Source organism: Schistocerca nitens, chromosome 12 (genome assembly GCF_023898315.1).
Source record: "Schistocerca nitens isolate TAMUIC-IGC-003100 chromosome 12, iqSchNite1.1, whole genome shotgun sequence".
Lineage (NCBI taxonomy): Eukaryota > Metazoa > Arthropoda > Insecta > Orthoptera > Acrididae > Schistocerca > Schistocerca nitens.
In genome coordinates this window covers 92395954-92406106 of record NC_064625.1, presented here as the reverse complement: position 1 = coordinate 92406106, position 10153 = coordinate 92395954, and the positions used below count along the sequence as shown (strand labels likewise).

Here is a 10153-nt window from a genome sequence, read left to right as displayed (position 1 = left end):
TAGACTGTTGCCGATGACGCTGCAGTCTACAGGAAAGTAGTATCACACGAGAGTTGTAAACAAATCAATGAGGATTTGCAGAAAATAAATGCGTGGTGTAATGGCTGGCAGTTATCTCCCAATATTAGTAATTCTAACCTACTGTTCAAAATGGTTCAAATGGCTATGACCACTTTGGGACTTAACATCTGAGGTCATCAGTCCCCTAGAACTTAGAACTACTTAAACCCAACTAACCTAAGGACATCACACACATCCATGCCCGAGGCAGGATTCGAACCTGCGACCGTTGCGATCGCCTAGAAGTGCCTAGAACCGCTCGGCCACACCGGCCGGATAACCTACTGCATATAACTAGGTGAAAATCCCCATTAATGTACGAATACAAAATAAATGCCCAGTCTTTGGAAGCGGTAGCATCCGTCAAGTATCTGGGTGTGACTATTCGAAATGATCTCAAATGGGACGATCAGATTACACAAGTAAAGGGTAAGGCGAACTCTAGATTGCGGTTTATTGGTAGAATCCTGAAGCGATGCAGTCCTTCAACACAGGAAATAGCTTACAATAAGTTAGTTCGTCCAGTCTTAGAGTATTGTTCGTCTGTATGGGGCTATTACCAGTTGGGTCTGATTCAAGAGATTGAGTAGGTCCAAATAAGAGCGGCAAGATTCGTGACTGGTACATTTAGCCATCGCGAGAGAATACAAATCTCATAGAATTTTTGAAGTGGGCATACTTCCAGATAGACGGTGCGCTAAATGGAAGGGGCTGCTCACTAAATTCCGAAATCCGACCTGCACCGGGGATGTAGAGCATATATTACTACCACCAACTTTCAAATCGCGCAATGATCACCATTCAAAGATAAGGGAAATTAGAGCTCGTACTGAGCCTTTCAGACAGTCGTTTTTCCCTCGCGCGATCCGCGAATGGAACAGAGTGGGGGAAATATGACTTTGGCGCGAATTGTGCCCTCCGCCACACACCGCTTGGTGGCTAGCGGAGTATATATGTAGATGTAGAAGTAGATGTTAAGCCCGTCAGGGTAGCCGAGAGTGCTAACGCCCTGCTTCCTGGACTCGGGTAGGCGTGCTGGCCCCGTATCGAATCCGCCTGACGGATTAACGACGAGTTTAGGCGGTTTTCCACATCCCACTAGGTGAATACTGGGCTGGTCCCCACGTTCCACCTCAGTTACACGGCTTCACGGCTTGCAGACATCTGAACACATTCTCACTATTCCATGGATTCCAGTCGATGCAGACAGCTGGGGTACGCTATTTCCGTCGGGGGGGGGGGGGGGGCACATTAACATACCATATCCGATTAACGATGGCCGACCCTGCGTAACTGCGGGACAAGGCTCAAGCGATAGATAGATAGAATAGTAGATGTAGATGTTAACCGCTCTGCTGGAGAAATGTAACGCCCTGCCACAAGAATTCTTTACCAATCCTGTACATTAACATACCATATCCGATTAACGATGGCCGACCCTGCGTAACTGCGGGACAAGGCTCAAGCGATAGATAGATAGAATAGTAGATGTAGATGTTAACCGCTCTGCTGGAGAAATGTAACGCCCTGCCACAAGAATTCTTTACCAATCCTGTGGCCAGCATGGGAGCTCGTTGGATAGCATTCAGTGCCTTCTGGAGCACACACTCTATTAAGATGCATATCCCACCATTAGTAATGTCCAGGGACGAATCATAAATCGCAGGGACCTCAAGTGTAATTGATGTCTTTGAATAAAGCCATCATTTCTGTTCCCTCATTGCGTATTTCTTTCAGTTACATTTTGTACTACACTGTAGCAGTTATTTCGATGTATGGTACAAGTTTCATCGATCTAGATTACTTCGCACTGCCACATCATGTGACCGCTACTTTCGTCCTTAAGTTTTGCACACCAGTGTGTAAAGGATATCGTATGTAGAACGCTTGTGCAACCCATTCTTGAGTGCTGTTCTGTTATTTGGGACCTCAGTAGGTCAGCTTAATGGAAAACGTAAGAGTACGACAGTGTTACAAACGTGCTGCCTGAGCTTAGAGGGAAATTCTTGGAGCGAAAAAGACATCTCACTGCTACATAAGGAAGAGTGTGAAGTTACACACAAGGGTACTAAGGGGAACCCGTTAAATTTCGGTTATATTATAAATCAAATGTTTGTAAAAGCTGTCAACTGTACTAAATACCCATGCATTACAGTTAAGAACATCTTAAACTCGAACGATCACATAAGAAATGTTACAGGGAAGGACAACTGAAGACTTTTACTGTCTGTACGCTTTGAAGATGCAACAGATCTACTAAAGGGATCGCCTGCAGTACCCTTGCCCGTCCTCTGCTAAAGTGCTGCTGTGCGGCATGGGATCCTTACCAGATAGGACTGCCGGAGAACATCAAAGAAGGGCAGCTCGTTTCGTATTACCGCGAAATAGGGGAGAGAGTGTCACTGATATGATAAGCGAGTTGGTGTAGCAGTCACGAAAATAAAGGCCTTTTTCGTTGCGGCGAGACATTTTCACCAAATTTTGATCTCCAAGTTTCTCCTTCGGATTCGAAAATATTTTTTGACACACATCTACACACGCAGAAACGATCGACTTTATAAAGAAGAGGAATCACAACTCGAACGGAAAGATGTTTCTTTCTACACGAGCGCTGTTGGACAGTGGCACGGTTAGAGAAACTGCATGTGATTCTATGAACCCTCCTGCCTCGCACTTAAGCGTGAATTGCAGAGTAGTTTTGTAGATGTTCAAAAACGTTGAAATGTGTGTGAAATCTTATGGGACTGCTAAGGTCATCAGTCCCTAAGCTTACACACTACTTAACCTAAATTATCCTAAGGACAAACACACACACACCCATGCCCGACGGAGGACTCGAACCTCCGCCGGGACCTGTAGATGTTGATGTGGTGGTTCGGAACGAAAGCGCTCAAACATTTGGTTCGTGTGTGATTTGGTGTACCGCTTTTATAGCGTTCAGCGGTTCTCTTAAGCGTGATGTTTAACCCTCGAACGTCATGGGTGAGATCTCTGTTCTGGTCAGAGGGTTCGTAGAGATGCTTTGTGGAGTGCACACAGAAAATTTCAGTGTCTTCTCTTTTAATAGTTTCGTCATCATTCACCATTCGTGCTTCGCTTATGACAAGAATCTGACCCTTTTTTCCTCCCATTATTCAATTTTTGTGTCCCTGAGATCGTTCCTAAGTTCCCGTTGTAGGCTATGCATTTATATGCGGTGTTGCGTGTTTCGGGTTTCCTTCAATAATTTACGTTAACAGTTTTTTTTATTTCTAGTTATTCAATGTAAAGTGCTAATGGGATTTGGTAGGTTGACTGTTGGATTACTATTGCCGACGCAAGCTTGGCCGTCTTGTTGATTTGTTCGATTAAGTAGTCACTTGCCGCATCTACCTCCCTCGTCTTGGTGACACGTGTTGTTGTTGTTCACTTTAGGGCGATATTGGTCACAGTTCGTTTCTTCTTAGTCCAATTTCGTTGAATCGTTATGGCTCGATGTTTTACACCGAGGACTTGATTGCGCTCCAACGTGAGATCATTCAACAATTAGAGCTGCAGTTCTTGTCCTATATTTCTGATAATTACGATGTCATGGACCTTCGTTCGATAGTCGGTCAACATTGGGAAGAGAGTTGGTTTTTGAGAACCATAGGTTTCAATGTTCAGCTGCCTTTCTACTGCAGCCCGTTGTACATCTTTCTGGTTGAAATTTCCCTAATTACAAGATGGGTTCTTTGCGTTGATGTAGTCAGCAACAATAACTTTTTAAAAGAATAAACCGCCATTTGACTGTGTGTCACTATCTTTATCTTGTGTACTATGTAGATTTCGGTTTTGATGCCATTATCAAGTACAATGCTAAAAGATGGAACATGCAGATAGTTAAGACACATAGTAAAAGAATATAACGGTTAGTCCCCTTCCCCCGCCATTATTTCTGCAACTTCTTTATACCATAATGTCCCCTATAGTTTTTTCCGCACAGACTTTCAATTCCTTCTTAATCGCTCTCTCCGTCGTAGTTTCTCGACAACCCTCCGCCCCATCCAACCCACTGCCATCACCATTCTGACCTACCCAAATTCAACACTCATCCAAACATTGATTCATGTTTCTCATGCTGTTTCCCTCCTCCAAATCCTCCCCCACCTATCCCACACTCTACCCCCCCCCCCCCCCCCCCCTACATTTGCCTTTTCCTGACACTAGATTTCCTTGGGTAACAGAAGAAATATTGAATTTAATTGATGAAAGGAGAAAATATAAAAATGCAGTAAATGAAGCAGGCAAAAAGGAATACAAACGTCTCAAAAATGAGATCGACAGGAAGTGCAAAATGGCTAAGCAGGGATGGCTAGAGGACAAATGTAAAGATGTAGAGGCTTGTCTCACTAGGGGTAAGATACTGCCTACAGGAAAATTAGAGAGACCTTTGGAGAGATGAGAACCACTTGTATGAATATCAGAGTTCAGATGGCAACCCAGTTCTAAGCAAAGAACGGAAGGCAGAAAGGTGGAAGGAGTATATACAGGGTTTATACAAGGGTGATGTACTTGAGGACAATATTATGGAAGTGGAAGAGGATGTAGATGAAGATGAAATGGGAGATAAGATACTGCGTGAAGAGTTTGACAGAGCACTGAAAGACCTGAGTCGAAACAAGGCCCCGGGAGTAGACAACATTCCATTAGAACTACCGATGGCCTTGGGAGAGCCAGTCATGACAAAACTCTACCATCTGGTGAGAAAGATGTATGAGACAGGCGAAATACCCACAGACTCCAAGAAGAATATAATAATTCCAATGCCAAAGAAAGCAGGTGTTGACAGATGTGAAAATTACCGAACTATCAGTTTCATAAGTCACAGCTGCAAAATACTAAGGCGAATTCTTTACAGACGAATGGAAAAACTGGTAGAAGCGAACCTCGGGGAAGATCAGTTTGGATTCCGTAGAAATGTTGGAACACGTGAGGCGATACTAACCTTACGACTTATCTTAGAAGAAAGATTAAGAAAAGACAAACCTACGTTTCTAGCATTTGTAGACTTAGAGAAAGCTTTTGACAACGTTAACTGGAATACTCTCTTTCAAATTCTGAAGGTGGCAGGGGTAAAATACAAGGAGCGAAAGGCTATTTACAATTTGTACAGAAACCAGATGGCAGTTATAAGAGTCGAGGGGCATGAAAGGATAGCAGTGGTTGGGAAAGGAGTGAGACAGGGTTGTAGCCTCTCCCCGATGTTATTCAATCTGTATATTGAGCAAGTAGTAAAGGAAACAAAAGAAAAATTCGGAGTAGGTGTTAAAATTCATGGAGAAGAAGTAAAAACTTTGAGGTTCGCCGATGACATTGTAATTCTGTCAGAGACAGCAAAGGACTTGGAAGAGCAGTTGAACGGAATGGACAGTGACTTGAAAGGACGATATAAGATGAACATCAACAAAAGCAAAACGAGGATAATGGAATGTAGTCAAATTAAATCGGGTGATGCTCAGGGAATTAGATTAGGAAATGAGACACTTAAAGTAGTAAAGGAGTTTTGCTATTTAGGGAGTAGAATAACTGATGATGGTCGAAGTAGAGAGGGTATAAAATGTAGACTGGCAATGGCAAGGAAATCGTTTCTGAAGAAGAGAAATTTGTTAACATCGAGTATAGATTTAAGTGTCAGGAAGTCGTTTCTGAAAGTATTTGTATGGAGTGTAGCCATGTATGGAAGTGAAACATGGACGATAACCAGTTTGGACAAGAAGAGAATAAAATCTTTCGAAATGTGGTGCTACAGAAGAATGCTGAACATTAGATGGGTAGATCATATAACTAATGAGGGGGTGCTGAATAGAATTGGTGAGAAGAGAAATTTGTGGCACCACTTGACTAGAAGAAGGGATCGGTTTGTAGGGCATGTTGTGAGGTATCAGGGGATCACCAGTTTAGTACTGGAGGGCAGCGTGGAGAGTAAAAATCGTAGAGGAAGACCAAGAGATGAATGCACTAAGCAGCTTCAGAAGGATGTAGATTGCAGTAGCTACTGGGAGATGAAGAAGCTTGCACAGGATAGAGTAGCATGGAGAGCTGCATCAAACCAGTCTCAGGACTGAGGACCACAACAACAACAACAGATTTCCTATTTATCCATTCCATTAACTGACGTCTATAGTTAGGCCACCTCTCCCCTGCAGTCCGCTCCAGAAAGTCCCCCGCCCCACTCTTACCCTTCCAATCACACCCATCACTTTCTTTCTTAATATTATATGACATTTACATTACAATATCTACTCCATTTGTACCTCTTCTTTTGTGGCTCCGGTCGGTAGATCTTTTATAACCATTTCCTTCAATTTCTCCTTCAGGTCCTGGTATGTGTGGGAGACCTAGCTAGTATCCTGGCAGAACTTTTTCTGTAGTCCTCCAAGGAGCCGTGTAGTCTCGCTGATAGATTATCCTAAGGTTGCCCATGATGTTTTTAGTCTCATGTCATTTTCATTGGTTTTCATTGGCTTGCTACGTTGTAAAGTACAAATGACACAGTACTGATCGTATGGATTTTGGTTGGTGTTGACCTTGCGCTGTTTTGATTTTCAGAGACTTTCTTTCTGTGACTTATTAGAAAGGTCGTACGTCGACATCTGTAACACTTTGGCTCTCTATTTCTCTCTCTCTCTCACGATGATTTCTTGATTGCATTGTTATCAGAGTCGTTTCTTTGAACTTCCTACACGTAGCATGGTTGCAGGGTAGTATCACTTTTTAAAAAGGAGACTGCATTAATTGTGAGAACTATAGAGGAATCAACGTTCTGGACACCACATAAAAGGTTTACATAAAAATGCTGAACAAATGGTTAAGGTTTATAACTCAGAGGTTATTAGGTGCAGAAGAAATGGGCTTTGGCCAGGTCGACAAAAGATGTAGCTTTTATACTTAGACAAATAATCGGAAAACAGAGAGTGTGTAATTCGGAAATCCACTTAGCATTTATTAATTTTATTAAAGTATTCCATAATGTTGATAGAAAAACTGTCCAGAATTAGGAGCAAAAGAGGATATTGTCAACACCTAATAAACCTTTCAAAGATTGTGTTCGAACATAAAACTAAATCTGGATATAAAAGGTATCCCTAAAACAGCCTATAGTCACAACAGAGTTTACCAGAAATTCACGCTATAAATACCTATTATATGCAGACGACGCCGTATTGGTGGAGAATGACGATGACCTATAAAGAGGGATATTTGGTAATATTTGTTAATAGTACTGTTTGACAGTTGCATAAAACAAGAAAAAAATCGTGCCTTTTATAGAAAAATAGCCTGTAAGAACGAAAATAAACACTAGTAATAAAATAATAATAGAGCTTAGGTATATTAACCACTTTAGTTGAGACATTACGTATGAATTTGACAGAACCATGAAGAAGAAATTACCAAAGTTGGGAATAAAAATGGTTCAAATGGCTCTCAGCACTATGTGTTCCAAAATGGCTCTGAGCACTATGGGACTTAACTTCTAAGGTCATCAGTCCCCTAGAACTTAGAACTACTTAAACCTAACTAAGCTAAGGACATCACACACGTCCATGCCCGAGGCAGGATTCGTACCTGCGACCGTAGCGGTCGCGCGGCTCCAAACTGTAGCGCCTAGAACCGCTCGACTACTCCCGCCGGCCAGAACGCGAGTCCTGTGTGTCAACCACTGCTGTATCCCGCTTAACAGTAAAGAGGAGCACAGCAGCTGACAAATATTGAAATACTATGCAATGAATAAAGTAAAGCAAACGCTTTCTCTTTGAATTTCGAAGCTTTTATCAATAAAATGTGGAGCAAGAACTTGAGCTCGTGAGGACAAACCGAAAAAAGTTTTTCTTATCTCCTTCGCTCTTGAGCTCTAACTTCATTCTGGAAACAATAGTTTCAAAAAATGTGAAGGCTGGTCAGTAGCAAACTCACAATTGCTGAGTTCAGATATGGATTAACTAGCAGCGTGTGTATGCAGTGAAAAATTCTACCGACCACGTCGATGTTCAATAGGAGAGCATTGTAATACTATATGTCGTTTGAATTAAAGAAATGTTAACTGTACTGCGAATGATGTTCTGCCAGATAAGGGCAAAGAAGAGGCGGAGCACTATTGTCAGAATAGAGGACGAAGATTTTCCTTCGGTATGCAGCTGATCTAGCATTCCAGTCCGGCATAGCAGGAGAAATGAGAACTCGTCCAACAACAATGTGTAGTGAAACTTCCTGGCAGATTAAAGCTGTGTGTCGGACCGAGACTCGAACTTGAGGCCTTTGCCTTTTGCGGGCAAGTTCACAGGAGAGCGTCTTTAAAGTTTGGAAGGTAGGAGACGAGATACTGGCGTTGTGTTGGCAGAAGAGCCAACACCGCGTTACGAGAGGAGGCGGAAATGCACGCGTTTTAGCTCACGCAGGCTGGCGTGAGGAGGAAAGAACTATACTGACGTGAGGTCTGGAACATGACAAGGAATGAGAATTCAGAAAGCGGACGTAATTAGTTTCATGATTAACTTCAATCCATTAATGATGAACGTCGCTCTTGACGGTACATAATTCACAGTATTATCTGTTAGTAAGTGAATATGGCGCCTTGCTACGTCGTAGCAAATGACGTAGCTGAAGGCTATGCTAAACTGTAGTCTCGACAAATGAGAGCGTATGTAGACAGTGAACCATCGCTAGCAAAGTCGGCTGTACAACTGGGGCGAGTATTAGGGAGTCTCTCTAGACTAGACTTGCCGTGTGGCGGCGCTCGGTCTGCAATCACTGATAGTGGCGACACGTGGATCTGACGTATACTAACGGACCGCGGCCGATTTAAAGGCTACCACCTAGCAAGTGTGGTGTCTGGTGGTGACACCACAGGCAGAAGTAAAGTTGTGAGGACGGGGCGTGAGTCGTGCTTGGGTAGCTCAGTTGGTAGAGCACTTGCCCGCGAAAGGCAAAGGTCCCGAGTTCGAGTCTCGGCCCGGCACACAGTTTTAATCTGCCAGGTAGTTTCATATCAGCGTACACTCCGCTGCAGAGTGAAAATCTCATTCTGGAACAATGGGTAGTGTTTTCAAGAAGGTAATGGAAAAAGCTGACTTGCGAATAAAATTCCCGTTGTCGTCACATGAGGTGACTGAGGAAAAAAACGAGTGGCAATACAAATTTCCAAGTGCTATGTTTGTAATAGAGGGTACGTACATGCGAATTCCGAAACATATGTTGTATCCAGAATGAGATTTTCACTCTGCAGCGGAGTGTGCGCTGATATGAAACTTCCTGGCAGATTAAAACTGTGTGCCCGACCGAGACTCGAACTCGGGACCTTTGCCTTTCGCGGGCAAGTGCTCTACCAACTGAGCTACCGAAGCACGACTTACACCCGGTACTCACAGCTTTACTTCTGCCAGTATCTCGTCTCCTACCTTCCAAACTTTACAGAAGTTCTCCTGCGAACTCCTTTATTTCAGGAGTGCTAGTTCTGCAAGTTTCGCAGGAGAACTTCTGTAAAGTTTGGAAGGTAGGAGACGAGATACTGGCAGAAGTTCGAGTCTCGGTCGGGCACACAGTTTTAATCTGCCAGGAAGTTTCATATGTTGTATGGCTATGAATATATGAATAGAAGGGGTTGTGTTAGTATAAATGTGCAGGCGACGTGCAGCGAAAGAGAACCTCACTAGCGTTGTGACTAACTAGCCCGGGTCAGTACATAACAATCGAATATGGAATATTTAACCACAGTGTTCTTACGTATGATGGAGGCTATGGGTTGGAGAAATGGTTGATGACCCCCTATCGCAGGAGTCACAAATCATTCAACAGGCTCCTAAAAGAGAGGGTCGTGATAGAGCGTTGTTTTGTCCAGCTAAAGGGACGGTTTCCTGTTTTGCAGTTTGTGGGTAGAGTTTCCTTATCAGTTATTCCAATAATTGTAGCTTGCTGCTTTGTACTGCATAATGTTGAGAAACTTGTAAAGATTACAGTTTCGAAGGTAGTGCACAGGATTTCCGTGACAATGGCGACAATGAAGAAGGAAAATTCTTAGGAGAGGACATGACAAAAGACAACAAATTGCAGCTCTAATACAAAATGCAGGATTCTG

At 43.1% G+C, this 10153-nt stretch overlaps 1 non-coding gene across 1 annotated transcript; it reads left to right on the top strand.

Annotated features, from left to right (window-relative positions):
• The first annotated feature begins 8963 nt into the window (after window positions 1–8963).
• Trnas-cga (transfer RNA serine (anticodon CGA)) lies at window positions 8964–9038 on the top strand. Its single transcript has one exon. It is a non-coding gene; the product is annotated as a tRNA-Ser (tRNA).
• The last annotated feature ends 1115 nt before the right edge of the window (window positions 9039–10153 follow it).